General features: G+C 44.2%; 1 protein-coding gene across 1 annotated transcript in view; it reads right to left on the bottom strand.

The window, feature by feature from the left end:
* SEMA5A (semaphorin 5A) overlaps window positions 1-15998 on the bottom strand; it is a 539522-nt gene that overhangs the window by 409513 nt on the left and 114011 nt on the right. Inside the window, 1 exon segment of the mRNA XM_021076851.1 lies at window positions 5816-5910. The gene's annotated coding sequence lies outside the window, so the exon portion shown is untranslated.

Below are 15998 nucleotides of genomic sequence, written 5' to 3'. Positions count from 1 at the left end.
ATGCCACGCTGACTGCACGCTGCCCCCTGGATTTAGCAACATGGCTGTGACTGCTGACCTTCAAGAGGCAGGACTCATGGACTGATGGGAGGACTGAATGGCCAACGTGGGTTCAAGAGGAAGTGGAAACACGGGAATTGAGGATAATAAATGCTTTCGAGGAGTTGTTCTGTAGAAGGAAGGAGAGAATTGGGTGAAAGCTGGAGAGGAAATTCAGAGCAACAGGTCATTTCTTTTTTTCTTTTTTTTTTTTTTTTTTCCTTTTTAGGGCCATACCTGTGGCATGTGGACGTTCCTGGGCCAGGGGTCATATCGGAGCTAAAGCTGTCAGCCTACACCACAGCCACAGCAATGCCAGATCCAAGATGTATCTGCAACCTACACTGCAGCTCAGGGCAATGCCGGATCCTTAAGCCACTGAGAGAGGCCAGGGATCGAACCTGCATCCTCACAGAGACTATCAAGTCCTTAACCTGTCAAACCACAGCAGGAACTCCAACAGGTCGTTTTTTTGTTTGTTTGTTTTTACGGTAGATGTTTAGATTCCTATGGAAAGATCCAGCAGAAAGGGGAAAATAAAAATTGATGATGGAGGAAAGAAAGGGAAGAACTTTTAAAAACTATCTTTGAATAGAAGAGAAAGAATGGGATTTTGGTGCCCAAGCTGAAGTCTTGGCCTCAACTAGAATGAGAGTGGCCACCAGGTGGGATGTGTGACTGGCCAGGTTGGGCAGATGCCTCAGCATCACTGTCGCAAGGAGGTGGCTTTCTGTGGAAGGAAGAGGGACAGGAGAACACATATTCAAAGGATACGGCTTCGGAAGTGTAAGCAGGTCAGTCACCAAGACCCCCGCAAAAAAAAAAAAAAAAAATTCCTGAACAATGGTAAAGAACTTAGCTGTACCTACCTAATTCCTTAACACTGGAAATATAAGATCTGCTCACTATTTTTAGATACTGTGATATGAAAATATGGTAGTATGTACTTCCCAGAATCTCCTGACCATCTGTGCAACCTTTGCTTTTTCTGCTTTGGTTTAACCAATCGTGGTTACTGTCCAAGCTTTAAGTAAAAGCAAATGAAACAGTATGACCCTGCTTCCCTTTGTGGCCGGGGAGGCTAACAGAGAAACACACACACATGAAAACCACATGAAAAGCTCCAGTGGATAAAACATGAACTGATTAGGTTTGCAACCCTGCAGCCATAGAAGCCGCTCCAATACTCTGATCTGGAGACCACAATGCAGGAAAAGCTCGAGACCCATGAAATCCCCAAATCCAAACACAGGGGCCTTTTTATGCCCTCAGGAGTGTTCTGCCAGAAAAGATCTTATGCATAGTTTAATCAAGGGAGCGGTATCCTTACGTGCACATGCAAATCTTCAAATCCCGGCAATGAACCCTACCCACATCTGCCCCTCTAATGGGTGTCTGAGAATGAACAGTACACATACACCGTGCCCAGCTTGGCTTAAACACAAAACGAAGAAAAGAAAGTGGATTCTGAACTTCACCGCACATCTGTAACTCACAAATATTTATAGTAGTCACAAAGCCGGGACAATAACATATTTGGCAGATACTCACCTAAACAAACAACTTTAAAGAGCCCCAAATCCCACTGCGGAAGAGAACAGGAGAGGAGGCAAGGTCTCACCAGCTCTGCAGCAGGAATTCCGATGCATCCTAATGGGGATAATGGAAGCAGACAATTCTCCTGTCCGTGAACTTTGCTAATGTGGAGTGACATGCATATGACAAAGCAGATCAGATCTGCATGGGGCCTTTTGAGATGGCCTCATGGAGATTTCCCATCAGGCTGACTAGACAATGGGACCAGAATAATAACATGCAGAGTCCACAGCTTTAGTATTTCAGACGCTATTAAGAATGACAGGCTAAACCTTGATCCCCAAATACAACTGCTCAGTGTGTTTAAGCAAGCAATGTATCCTGGATCAATAACATACATAGAAACGCATTGGAAAGATCACAAAATAGAACTCCTACCCACACAGCTGCACCAACAGCAACGCTGAGAGTGAAACTTGGAATTCTACAGTCAAGAAATCTAGAAAACTTAGACAAGTGAAGATGGAGACTTGAGTTGGGGTTCAATCTATCCAAAGCCAGGTTCACCTCCATCGCAGAAAGAGACAACTGGCTAATTTCCTGTCTTTTGGAACTCACAAACTATGACACCAGTCTTGTAGGCACATGATGATGTTCAATTAATATGTTGGGTGGGAGCTCTAAGCTCAACGAATAAAAGACATCAAGCAATATCCATGAGACTTGACCAGCGCTGCCTCAGTCTTTCAGACACACCACGAAACACTGACGGCAAACCCCAAAAGTTAGGTACCAGAATGAAACAGGAGGAAAAGCACTGTGATATGATTTAAGAATGCTCACCATCATGTGTGAAGTTTTTTAAATGAAAAAGTCTGAAATACAGTTGCCAAAAAAATAGGTACAATGTAAAAGTTAACTCTTCCCTCGCCAAGAGCAGAAAGTAAAAGAAGGAAAGGATTCCAGTTGTCTGGCTGGAAACACGGTCTCTATTTGTACAATGAAGCAATGCGTTATTGATGTCTCGCATTCGTATAAATGTGTTGGATTGTCTGGACACTGTCATTATATTAAAACTGGGGGATAATTTTTGTTAGTGGGGGAAAAGAGAGGCAGACGAGAACTATGGGAAGAATTACAAAAAGCTATTAACGATTCTCAAATAGCTGAACTCTTCCATGAAATAAAGACGCATATTTTTAATACTATCAGAAGACATTTGTATAAAATTTCTAAGCATTGGTTGAAATAATTACAAAGGAAATATTTAGTGACACTAATATATACTTCTTTAAATTTAAAAGGATAAAGTTAACAAGGAAATAAAGTGGGGGGAAATGACGACAAAGGGTTAACAGTCTTAAAAATTAATTCTGTAAGTATCTGTAAGAAAATATTGGCCCTCAACGGCTAAACAAATATAATATAAAGGCTAACAATTCACTCACACGTGTATCGTCTTCTCTCTGTCTCCCCTCCTTTCTTCCCGCCTTCTCAAAAAATGGCTCATCATCACATAAATTTTTTAAAAATCTACCAACATCATCAGTAAACAATACAACATATACAAAGGAGGCAATACTACCAAACTGACAAAAAAAATAACAATGATATTCAATGATAGGTTTCAGCAAAACTCTCTAACATATTATTGGTGAGGCATAATTGTCTAGAACACTTTGGCAAAGCCGATTGGCCATCTAATCAAAATGTAGTGGCTCTGAAATAGTATGTCAAGTACAGCTCTTCTGTTCTAATGAGTTAATCTTCAATTATTTAAAAAAAAATTTTATACTAACAGTTGCTATCATTTAGGAAGCATCTACGTTATGCGCTAAATTTCTGCCCTTCACAAGGTAGGTGACAGGTGAGCCTTAAAGAGCTAGAAAGCAGGAGTGGAATCCAGGTGCCCAAGGTGCTGCAAAACTCACCCTGCCATGATCCTTTCATATTGTCCACGATTATTATTAACTGAAAATAATATATATCTCCAGTTACATCACAGTGCCTTGAGGTGACAGAATACTGTGATGCACTCAAGTGAGATCTATTAACCATTTTCAATAACATGATACATTATTACCATATGCGTGTGATATAAAAGTATACATTATAACAAGGGAAAAAGCAGTGGGCAACATTTTGTGTCTAGTCTTATGTCGACTCTGTAAGACACCCATACAAGACTACATGAAATGACAACAGGGATTGTCATTTCTGTGGTAGGGGCATTAGGGGTGACCGTCCCCCTTCTTCTATGATTTTTATAATGAACATTCACTACTTTAATCCTTGTCTCCATATTTGTAAACTACAAAAATACAACAGCCTTGAAAATTTCAGATAGTGAATATATGGCTCATACAGGGCAAACGCCCTCCACCCCAGAGACAATTGGTTTAGAGTTTGGTGTTTGTATGGATATGACTTTATAACATACATGCACTTGTGTGTGGAGATGGCATCTGTGTGTTTTCAAGATGACTTGGATGATACATGGGGAAAGAATCTGATAAAGTATGGATGTGTGTACACATATAACTGAATCACGTTGCTGTCAAGCAGAAATTATCCCAACACTGTAAATCAGCCATATTTCAATAAAACCTTTAAAAGTGAAAAAAAGATGACTGGGATTATAATAAACATATTATTCTGCCCTCTGCTTTTTCTAGTTAATAAGGCACCATACACAGGTTTTCAATACTTTCATATTCTGAATTTTACTTTTTATGTCATTGCTATTGAAGTGAAGAACTCTTTCCCATTACTTCTAGAAAAAGTACGGAGGGACCAGTGGCTCTAGAAAAAAGGCATATCTTCAAAAGTTCTGATACATCAGGCTCATGGGTTTGCTACAGTTATTTATTTCTATGAGGGAATGAGTGAATGAATGAAAAGCAGGACAGGTCCCTGCTTAAACTACTTAAGAAACATACATTAATTGATTTTCCTTTGATGATAAGCTGTAAGGTAAAGAGTCAAATAGGCCTTGAGGTGTCAGAAGCATCCTTTTGTATGAAAACGTTAAAACAAAAACAAAATCCTCCTTTGAAGTATGGGACAAAGGGAGTTGCCATGTTATCCCATAATTTCTGTACATCAATCTTGTTCCTACTCGAGCTTGTAAACATCTGCTTTTGCTCAGGACAAGCAAAGAGGATTTGAAATCAGAAAACTTCTGTGCAACTTAATTATAAGACAGCCCAAGATAATTGCATGTTTGCCCTAATATGTGTAAGCAGCAGCATATACAGCCACTAAAGAAAAAAGTCACATTTAGAAATTCTATGGAGACCGAAATAGGAAAATCTACCTGAACTTCTTCCACAAATGAGCTATATGTTCTAGAATACCCAAATACACTGAAAGGACAGTGTTGATCAGGCCTGGCCTGGAGCAAAGCTAGAGTGTAGGTGATGGGACTCGGACTAATGAACTTGGGGCATACAGGCTGTGGCCAGCATGGGAACCCCAAGTCCACTCACACCACCGAGCGTTCTTGCTGTTAACAGCAGACTTCATTAAGAGTGGTTTCGGATTCCATTCTGAGCATTCAGGCTAAATTTCATTAAGGGACTCGTACCTACTGGCCATTCAAACACTCTCACTCTCTACACTGCGGCATCTCTGAGCATGGCAAGGATCATGGCAGATCAGGGCTGAGTCAACTCCAGCCTGTGGGCCAAATCCAGCTCAGCTTAACGCCTGTCTTTGTAAATAAGTTTTATTGGAACACGGCCAGGATTGCTCATTTACTTACATTGCCTGGGGCTGCTTTAGGCTACGCCACAGAGCTGAGTCGGTGCGACAGAGATGATAACGGCCAGGAAATCCTAAAATGTTTCCTGTCTCACCCTTTTCAGAACTGATGTAGACTGCTGTTCAAAAAACGGATGTCTTATTGTTAACGGTGAACCTCTCTTTAAGGACTTCAGTATTTCCAGCATAGAATAAAAGTGCGTCTGACCTTATTCTCAGAAGGCCCGCTCAGTGCTGAGAGGCAGTGATGGGTTAGGGTTAAGCAGGTGGGTTCCCATCCCAGCTCTGCCTGTGACTCCTCCTGAGCTCTTGGGCCTAGTCCTGGGCATCTCTGCGCTTCCAGTTTCCTTCTGGAAGCTGGCTCATTCATTCACTGCCATTTTTAACAGCAGAGAAGAGTTCTGCTCATATACTATCACAGAGCCTCAATCTATAAAACTGCTGGCTTCTTCATTTCCCATTTGGGTGTCCGACTTACCAAGGAGGAAAGGGATGGAGTGTTTCCTGGATCATGAATCACACAGCGAATTCACAGCCGCGTGGGCATGCCAGCCCAACTCTCACACACCAACGCTTCAAGAAAGAAAAGAGAAACAAAACAGAGACCCTATTAACCCATTTTTCAAAGAGGCCGTGCTCATTGCTTATTGGTTTGGGAATGTTCCATGGATGTCCTGGACAGCCAGTGCAAGCTGCTTTAGCAGTGTAAGACTTCGAGCACAGCTTGGAAACCACAAATAGGACAGCCCCAGCTTTGTGTCCCATGTACCAGTGGACTTCTTTCTGCCAAAAAGGAGAAATCAAAGTTCAAATGTTAATATATGAAAATAAATCCCATGAAACTACCCAAAGGACCATCGTGTCACACCTGATTGAATTACTTTAAGCACTATGAACATCAAATTCAGACTGGTTGTGTGAATTGACATTTTATAATGGGTCTTTCATTCTGTTTTGGGGAATATACAGTACCTTAAGTAAAGGTTTCAAAAACAGGAGATAAAGCCAGAAGGAACAGAATAAGCTCTATTAGACTTTGAGTTTGTATTTGTATTTACATATTCATTTATTTGATGTCCAATATGAGACTTTATTTTTAGAAAGAACTGTAAACCCATAAAAAAGAGCACTTTAAGAAAACCAAGCAGAGTTATCAAACCCCCTCATTCCATGTAACATTTAAAAATCCTGAAAACCTGGTATCATAGGAGTTCCCATCGTGGCACAGTGGTTAACGAATCCGACTAGGAACCATGAGGTTGCGGGTTCGATCCCTGGCCCTGCTCAATGGGTTAAGGATCTGGCATTGCCGTGAGCTGTGGTGTAGGTCGCAGATGCGGCTTGGATCCCACGTTGCTGTGGCTCTGGTGTAGGCCGGTGGCTACAGCTCTGATTAGACCCCTAACCTGGGAATCTCCATATGCCGGGGGAATGGCCCTAGAAAAGGCAAAAAATAAATAAATAAATAAATATAAAAATCCTGAAAACCTGGTATCATAATGTGACGAAAGACTACAGAAAAGCACCAGCCTCCCTAGAACCATGTATATCAGAAACTGAAGAAATCGGTAACTTTCCATTTCTTATTCAAAAAAAGAAGTATGTCCATTACTAGTTAAGGACACATGTTACTTCAAATACTACACTTCAGGGCTCGTGCTTTTTGTTGTCCTGGTTCATGAAGTTTGTGTCTCCTCCCAGCATGCCACAGCTTCCTGCTGTCATAAACCTGGAACACACTGATGTTGTCTATCCAGATATATACTCTTGGGCAGCATCTGAGAAAGATGATGTGTAAAGGGGGAGAAGAACTTCCCAGAACATTCTGGAACATTCTGGCTATTCCTCTCTCTATGCAACGATTCCCACACCATCTACTTAGTAATTATCTAAAGGCCACCTGCCTGCAGAAAATACACTGAATTAAGAGCATCTGGATATTTATAAGATTTTTCAATCTGCTGAAATGCCATTTGAAAGTCCTGAGATTCGGAGGCCAGAGGGCAGGGGCTGGGTGACAATGTCTCTCCATGAGGCTCCCTGCCTCTGTGAGGTGCCTTGGTCAGTTCGCGGGAAGCAAGCAAACAATGCAAAGCAACATATTCCGAATTGCCCGGGAAGGAGCCCACAGCCCAGGTGCAGGCATCCACTGGAGCATCACAGATCCCAATGAGGTCCCAGGGGAGCCTTGGAAAGCCTGTGACTTCATCCTTTGGAGAAGAGGAGGTGCAGATGCAAATCCTTCTGGCCAAAAGAGGAGTAAGGGAGCACTCCCCAAGGTAAGAAAGCATACCCGGCCCAGGAAAAATTCCTAGGAGCGGCCAATTCCTTTCTCACAACACCAGTAATATCTCTTTTGGGTGTGGCAACAAATATGTTAGTTGGGACTTCTTCATTAAAGAACGTGCTTGAGTATAACTTTTTCTCTTGAGTCCTAAAATCTATTTCACAATTAGTACTATAATTTCTTTGCATTTGTTTATCTCTTAGTTTAAAGTTCACTAACAAAGGTGGAACAGATCCACTGGTTTCTGCTATGAATACCCATCTAGCAATTCCTATACACTCCCATGTGCCAGAATTAAATTAAAAACATGACTGATAATTAGGTCTGGAGGCTGAGCGCCCCCATCCTCCCTCAGTGAGATCATTAAATTAGCTGATGTGTCCCTCAGCTAGGACGTCCAAGACTCACGCCTACAGATCATGGCCCTCCTTAACGGCAAAGGAGACCAAGGCCAAAAAGGACACTATGAGAATCCAGAATCGTTGACAGAACAGCAAATACTGCAGGAAGAAACTCTTCCCGCTGACCCCAAGCAGGGACAGCCTGCATCCCGGAGAGCCAGAGAGTCCTGGCGCAATCTTCAGACTTCAAAAGTGAGCCCCTTCTTTGTAAAAAGGCAGCAGTCAGTGACAGAATGCCCATACCAAGTTCACGTGGCTTGGGGGAAAGACCAACTCCCCTTAAAATTTGAAGTCTAAACCAGAAAGCAGGAGTTCCCATCATGGCTCAGTGGTTAACGAATCCAACTAGGAAACATGAGGTTGCAGGTTCCATCCCTGGCCTCGCTCAGTGGATTAAGGATCTGGCATTGCTGTGAGCTGTGGTGTAGGTTGCAGATGCGGCTCGGATCTGGCGTTGCCGTGGCTGTGGCGTAGGTGGGCCAAAACAGCTCTGATTAGACCCCTAGCCTGGGAACCTCCATAAGCCATGGGAGCAGCCCTAGAATAGGCAAAAGACAAAATAATAATAATAATAAAATAATAAACCAGAAAGCAGTTCCAGTAGCAGGATTCAGTGACTTACACCCTAAGAAGTTTTAACTACGCCTGTGTTTACACCAACAGTGAAAGAAACATTTGACCTCCCTGGCCTAGGACAGCCAAGCACTGCATTGGGACCGTCTACTCCAGAAGGTCAATCCTAGCCTGGGCAAGTGTGTCTCTGTCTAAAGGAATACACACCATGCAACACAACACTCACGTGTGCCAAGTAGTGTAGTCTCTGGAACGGAAACCACAGCAACTAAGCAGTGACCTTGAATAGGCTAAGCTAAAAGTCACGGATACCAGACACTTCAGGTCTGGAGGCTGAGTTTCTGCTCTCTTCCCCCAAGGAGGTCGTAGGTTAACTGATGTATAAACCATAAATCATTGAAATATTTTCTATAAAACTGTGAAAAAATTCAATAGGTAAAGAAGCTACAAAGTCCCCAGAGGATCATCTCAGATAGGAGGTCAGAATATTTTAAAGTGGATATTTAACTACCCATTAAATAAGAAATGGTTTATGTTTTGTTAGTGTATTAATGTCCCCATTTGATGCAATTTCATATTCCCCGTATTGTTTTCTCTCTTAGCTTAGCATCAGCTTTAGTAGAAAGAACTCCTGTGTGCTTCTCAATTAGAGTCTCACTCCAGAAAAAAACTGCCACTGTGCACACACACGTAGATGGATCCCTACAACACTCTGTGATTTCGAAACAATAAACCTTTCCTAAAAGTTGTACCTGTAACCACTTCAGCAGGCTCTTAAGATTTCCTCTAAATTAAAATGAATACATAAAATTTAAACATCGGTTAGGACTAAGTGCCATCAGAGTATGGTTTTCTGCTAAAATATGCAACCTTCCACTGCACATGCTGTGCAGAATAAGGGGGGGAAATGTGGATTTAAACATTTTCCTAAAAAGCAAATATAGGCTGAGTGCTGGCCTTTATCCTACAGGTACAAGAGAGAAATTAAAATTTCAGGCTATTCTTAAGAACGCCATTTAGAAATAGCACCACAGTAAAATCATTGGAAATAAAGTGATAATGGATAATACCACCTGGCATCCTAGGGATGTTAAGCGGAGTCAAGGAAAGAAACCCCATGAGGTTCAGGCTCAGAAAACCTATAAGCCATTGGGCTAGGGTTTCCCATTTACAGTGTCGCTAGGGTTTAACTGAGAGATACCCTATCATCCATCAATGGGCCACTGAACCACCATGTAAAGCACACCACCCTTGGGCTGGAGTGAACAGATGGAAACCCCAACCCCAACCAGGGGTTTACAGGAGTGCAGACTGACTGGAACAGGTGCAACAAAGCACCTTTGCTAGGGTGGGAAATCGGGACTGGAGGGCAGCGAGGATCACAGAGGGAAAGTTGGCTTCGTGCTCGAGTTTGTAGAGGAATATAAGAAAGCAAACGAGAGTCTAAGTGGGAGGCTGGGGAGCAGGGAGGGGTGGCATCAGGAGCCCATGGATCAGCTGGGTGTGTGCAAGGCAGTCTATCAGAATAGCCACCCCCAGGCACAGCCAAGAGGGAGGAAGGCTGAGAGGAGAGACTCCAGGGAGTGAGAGGCTAGAAAATCAGACCATGAGCACGTGTTAACCTGAAATAGCGATGAGACTTCATCCTAAAGAAGGGGAGTCATGGGAGGGTCAGTAAAATGCCAGGACAAGAGCGGTATTTAGAAGAATCAATATGGTGGTTCTGCAGAGAACAGACAAGAATGGGAGGAACCATGGGTGAGAAGCTGCCACAGAACAACTTTTGATTTTAAAATATATCTATACATATATACTTGTCTTTTTAAGGTCGCACCCATGACATATGGCGGTTCCTAGGCTAGGGGTCCAGTCAGAGCTATACCAGCTGGCCTATACCTCAACCACAACAATGCAGGATCCAAGCCGCACCTGCAACCTACACCACGGCTCACGACAACGCCTGATCTTTAACCCACCGAACAAGGCCAGGGATTGAACCTGCAGCCTCATGGGTACTAGTTAGATTCGTTTCTGTTGAACCACGACGACAACGCCTGATCCTTAACCCACCGAGCAAGGCCAGGGATTGAACCTACAGCCTCATGGGTACTAGTTAGATTCGTTTCTGTTGAACCATGATGGGAACTCCTAAATTATATGTATCTTTAAAAACTGTAAGTCTTTTTTCTTTTTGGTTATGTATGCTGCATATGGAAGTTTCTGCACCAGGGATCGAATCCAAGCTGCTGCTTCGACCTACACTGCAACTTCAGCAATGCCGGATCCTTAACCCGCTCTGCCCAGCCAGGGGTCAAACCTGCACCTCAGCAGCCACCCTCAGTGCAACAGAGACAATGGCAGATACTTAACCCCCTGTGCCACAGCAGGAACTCCAAATCCTAGCCCATTTTTGCAAAACATTAACTGAATGGAAACATCAGTCTAGAAATTGTGTACTAAGGAGGAAGGAATGTCTCTGAAATGAAGACCATAACCAACAATGAGAATCAGAATCGTCTCACTAGGAATTAAGACACAAAATACGTAAAGGATACTGCTGTTCGCTCGCGGGTCCAATATCACCAGTGTGGTGGAGAAGCCAGCACTCAGAGGTGGACAAGGAGTCGAAGAAAATGGGTTGCCTCTCTGGACGCCACTCCCCTTTCTGACACTGTCCCTAACTTCGCCCTTCTGCATGATGTCACCTCTGACAGTCTCTGTGGTTCCCTTTCAAATACGGATGCCCTGTTGGATGGTCTCTTAGAGAAATCGACAGAAGACACTGAGGATAAAGCAAGATCAACAAAACAGAAACAGACTCTCCAACAAAGAGAAGAGACTAGTCGTTGCCAGGAGGGAAGGGAGAGGCGGAGGGAAGGAGTGGGAATTTGAGCTTAGAGGATGCAAAGGATAAACAACAGGGTTCTACTGTATAGCTCAGGAAACTATATTCAACATCCTGTGATAAACCATCATGGAGGAGTTAACGAATCTGACTAGGAACCATGAGGTTGTGGGTTCGATCCCTGGCCTTAGCTCAGTGGGTTAAGGATCTGGCATTGCTGTGAGCTATGGTGTAGGTTGCAGAGGTGGCTCAGGTCTGCGTTGCTGTGGCTCTGGTGTAGGCTGGTGGCTACAGCTCCAATTAGACCCCTAGCCTGGGACCTCCATATGCTTTGGGAGCGGCTCAAGAAAAGGCAAAAAGACAACAACAACAACAACAACAACAACAAAAAACCATCATGGAAAAGAGTCTCAAAAAGACGATACACATGTGCATAACGGAGTCACTTTGCTGTGCAGCAGAAATGAACACCACATGGTAAATCAACTATACTTCAATATAAATTTGTTTTTCAAAGATGCTCCCTGAAAGTAAAGGGGGTTCCTGTGGGCCTGGGGATCATCAGAGAAATGACCAGGAATTCCAAAAAAAAGGTGCCAGCAACAGCACCGAGAAAGAGGCATGAAGGCAAAAATGGCAGAGGGGGGGAGGGGAAGAGGAAAGAACGCCCAGAAAAGGGGGGGAGCGTGGAAGAGAAGTGGATACACAAGCAGCAGCCTGCAGGGATGCAGGTGACAGCAGGTTGGGCTGCAGACAAGAGAAGGAGGGCCCAGAGCCACCTCCTCTCCCAGCTGCTCCCACATTCCTAAGCAAACTCCTAGCACTCGAGAAAACAACCCAAAGACGAAAAGGAACTTCAAGCTTGAGGTGACGAACAAGGCATCTGGTAAAGGCAGTGGCCTGCAAAGTGGGCTCTGGGGAGCAGTCGCCTGTCCCTCCCCTCTGGGCAGACTCGGTGTCAGGGGCTGACCCGTGGAGCAAGTTCATCATGCTCTCCCCAAATATCAGACAGCCAAGTGCTTCTCTTTCAAGACGGTGTCAGGATTCAAGGTGTGGAAAGTGGTTTTTTAAGATGGGTCTGTTGACTGGCTTAATATCTCCCTCTCAACTTCGAATGTGGTTTCACACTATGATGTGTCAATGCTGGGCGCGGCGTTAGAAAAAGACATGATGAAGGGATCGAATTCCCAGGATGTCTTTTTTCTGTTTGGAAAGGTGTCCCTTCACCTCAAGTTTGGCCTGCAGCAGCCAGCGTAGGGAATCTGTGCTGTACCTCAGTCCAATTCTGCAAACAGTCTCTGAATCCACATCAGTGCAAACAGCTGTGGCTTTAGAAGGTTAGAAATCTTATACAGACATGGGTACAAATAGCTCTGGCTTTAGAAGTTAAAGATCATCCACAGACATGGGTGATACAATAAATGAGCGGGCAGGAAAAAAAATTTAAAAATCAGGTCTTGAGAGTTTTAGCTGCATAATAATACTGTATCTGAAAAAGCAAAGGAATGTTTTGCCTCGATTTGCACATCAGTATACACGGCCGCTCGGACACCTCCTTGCATCACAGTTGGGTACCGGCTACGTCAGCGAATGACACACACAGCGCCAGAGTTGTGTGGAAAGGTGGTGTCCTCAGGGAATTCACCCTTTGGCCTTTCCCCAGATCAGAAATGATCTCTTCAATAACCAGCTAATTAGTCTCTGTACAAATCATGCCACCTATTGATCCAGACCGTTTAGTAAAACCTCTCTTTGATAATTATCTCACCTCCACTTAGAAAAGACAAGTGCCAGATGTGCCAATTTCGCTTCTGTAAATCTCTGACTGTTTTAGGGCTAACGTCAGAACACCTGACAAGCAGCCCTAGTGACCGCTGTGGCTTCATGGACAGTGTGTCCTCACACGGGGACATAGGACCTCCTGCGTGGGTTATTCCCTGATGCCATCATCTGGCGCTGAGACCAGCAGAGGCAAATCTGATCTTCCTGAACAGAACAAGCACGTCTGAAAGTCACATCCAAAGAGTAAGATGCACAGGAAAGAGACACATACATCCTGCTTGGAGCCCCAAGACTCGCTGCTACATGAGAGAGCAGTCACTGCAAATGGGATGGTTTAGAAACCTTAGACACGGCTGAGACCTACAGAAAAGGGAAGGCGGAAACGGGATTTCATTGCTGAAAACATTGACTAATCCTACCAACACTCGGGGAAAAAAGGAACCCAATGGTTTTCCACTCCGGCTTCCTCCAGAACATCCTTTGGTGAGTATTTAAAGCTGGTAGGAGTTTCTGACCCTGGACCGAACGCATTGCCTCCGTCCCTAAAATAAAACCTGTGTGAAAACCACTTCCTATTCCTTTCCTCCCACATCAGGCAATGTGATGTGTTCTGAGCTGCAAAGAGGCATGGGAACAAAGGGAAAGACGGGGACAAAAGTGACTTCTTTATCCAGGCAGACAAGGTGCCAAAAACTAAGCGACTGCTCAAAACAAGCAATTTCCAAAACGGGCTTTCTGCAGACACCAACGTCTCTGAGTAGTGACTACTTTCTTCCTTCTGCCACCCTGTGCCAAATTTTCAAAGGGTGGCCTCACTTTTCACACAGGCAATTGTGAAGCATTTGCACAAGTGGTTCATTTGTGTGGGCAATTGGCCTCTCAGCTTTCATTTTGACAGCGAAATTGATCCGTCCTTTGGAGACTAGAATCTCAGGACCCATAAGGAGAAGGCTGCTTGAAGCTTTTTGAAAAACGTGGTCTCTCAATTCCCACTTTATTCAGAACGACACACCCAACCAGACAGCCTGTGAGCAGTCGCTTGCCCACACGAAAGAGATTCAAGATCCAAGCTGAGAGATCGAAATTCAAGATTGAATTCTAAGATCAAGATTTAACTCTAAAATGATGATTTAACGCCTGTTGTGACTTCTGTTAAAGCCAACAGCCAGGGCTTGGGTTCTTATACCAGCCCGTGGTCATTACATAGGAAGATGGAAAGGTCTGCCATGGATGAAACTCACAACTGGCACCAAAACCCTCCCAGAACCAAGCCGAATGAAGCAAAGGTCTCATGCAAAAGAGTGTTCATCCCTGGAAAGATGGCAGACCGTGAAATTCACGACGGATTGTCAGCAAGACAGAAATGGGATAAACTCCTCAGAAAAATATTTTTCTTAAAAATGAACAGAGACAAGTTTTTTCCTTTTTTCTTTTTTTTTAAGTTTCTAGCAATGAAGGATGCTCTCTCTCCCACTCAGCAGAGAGAAATGCAAAGATGCTGTCCTGTAGCTCCGTGATCGTAGTCTGGGCAATCAGATTAGCACAGACCACACACGCCAATCCGATACGCACGCTGGGCTGGGTCAGTTCTGGGTTCTCCGTGTCTTCATGGACTTTTTGTGCCCAGACGTCAACGCTGCTCTTTTACGTGGTGTAGCGGGACCCGTGCCCAGCAAATTGTGTTTTGACTTAAAAGTCAAACGATGGTGTTGGTTTTGGCTTCCAGCCAGCGAGTGCTCTGAAATCATTTCAGAACATTCCTCTCTCCAAAGGCCTGAAGAGTACAAGACGTTTAAATCCTGCTGAAATCAGTCCCAAGGACCTGTCGGGTCTGCCATTGTCAAAGCTCGGCTCCCAGACCAAAAGGGAAGACAACTCATTTTTTTCTTTCCCGTGACTGCGGACAACCAAGTTGTTCAAGAGATGCATTTGCTTCAACAGAAGTCTTAACACAATGTGAATCTCTAGGTGTGTTGCATAACCCCAAATCTAATTCAGTTCTGTTTGTCATCCTCTCCATACAAACTACTGATCAAAATGAGAACAAGGCGATGCCACGTTGAACCCGATGGTGTCTTACCTTCCTGTAAACACGGCTGTGTTTAGAGTGTTTCCACATGTGGGGGAATAAAGAGATGTTCTTTTCTTTACACTTGGCCATGAGTCATGTCAACCATTTCAGCACGAACTGTATGGAAATATCCTCCCCAGGCCCAGCCCCAGCCCAGCCTCACTGATGTTTCAAAACATCCATGGCAGCTGCCTGCCATTAGTCATGAAGCCGTTCTGCCCATCCTGCCGCCTCCATCAAGGACAAGATCTGATCAAATCAGACTCGCTAAACAGAACCAGAAGGCTGGGCACGACCTGAAGCAAACCTGCTGGAGAAACAGCGCTCTTCTCGATGAGTCCAAGATGCACGTCATTTGCTCTGCAACAGACACCCTTAAACAAGCCAGCCCTCGACGCTGACCTAAGTCACCTCTGCCTGCATCCCTCTCCCTATCCTTGAGGAGAACTCAGTGGACCTAAAATTTCACATCTGGGAGAAGAGAGCTGAATAGTCTTGGGAAATTTCTGGGCTTAGTGATTATTACAGGAGCCATGGTCAACTGCTAGCATTCAACACAGCCCTGCTTGGCTGGACTAAGTGGCAAGGAAACAAGATCGGTTTGAAAGGCAGGGGGTGTTTTACGAAATGGTGTTTCATTATTTTCCACTGACAAGCTCTGCCAGCTAATGTGACAACACAGGACAGCGATCGGGGCATGTC

This window comes from Sus scrofa, chromosome 16 (genome assembly GCF_000003025.6).
Source record: "Sus scrofa isolate TJ Tabasco breed Duroc chromosome 16, Sscrofa11.1, whole genome shotgun sequence".
Taxonomy (NCBI): Eukaryota; Metazoa; Chordata; class Mammalia; order Artiodactyla; family Suidae; genus Sus; species Sus scrofa.
This window is presented reverse-complemented; position numbering and strand designations above follow the sequence as displayed.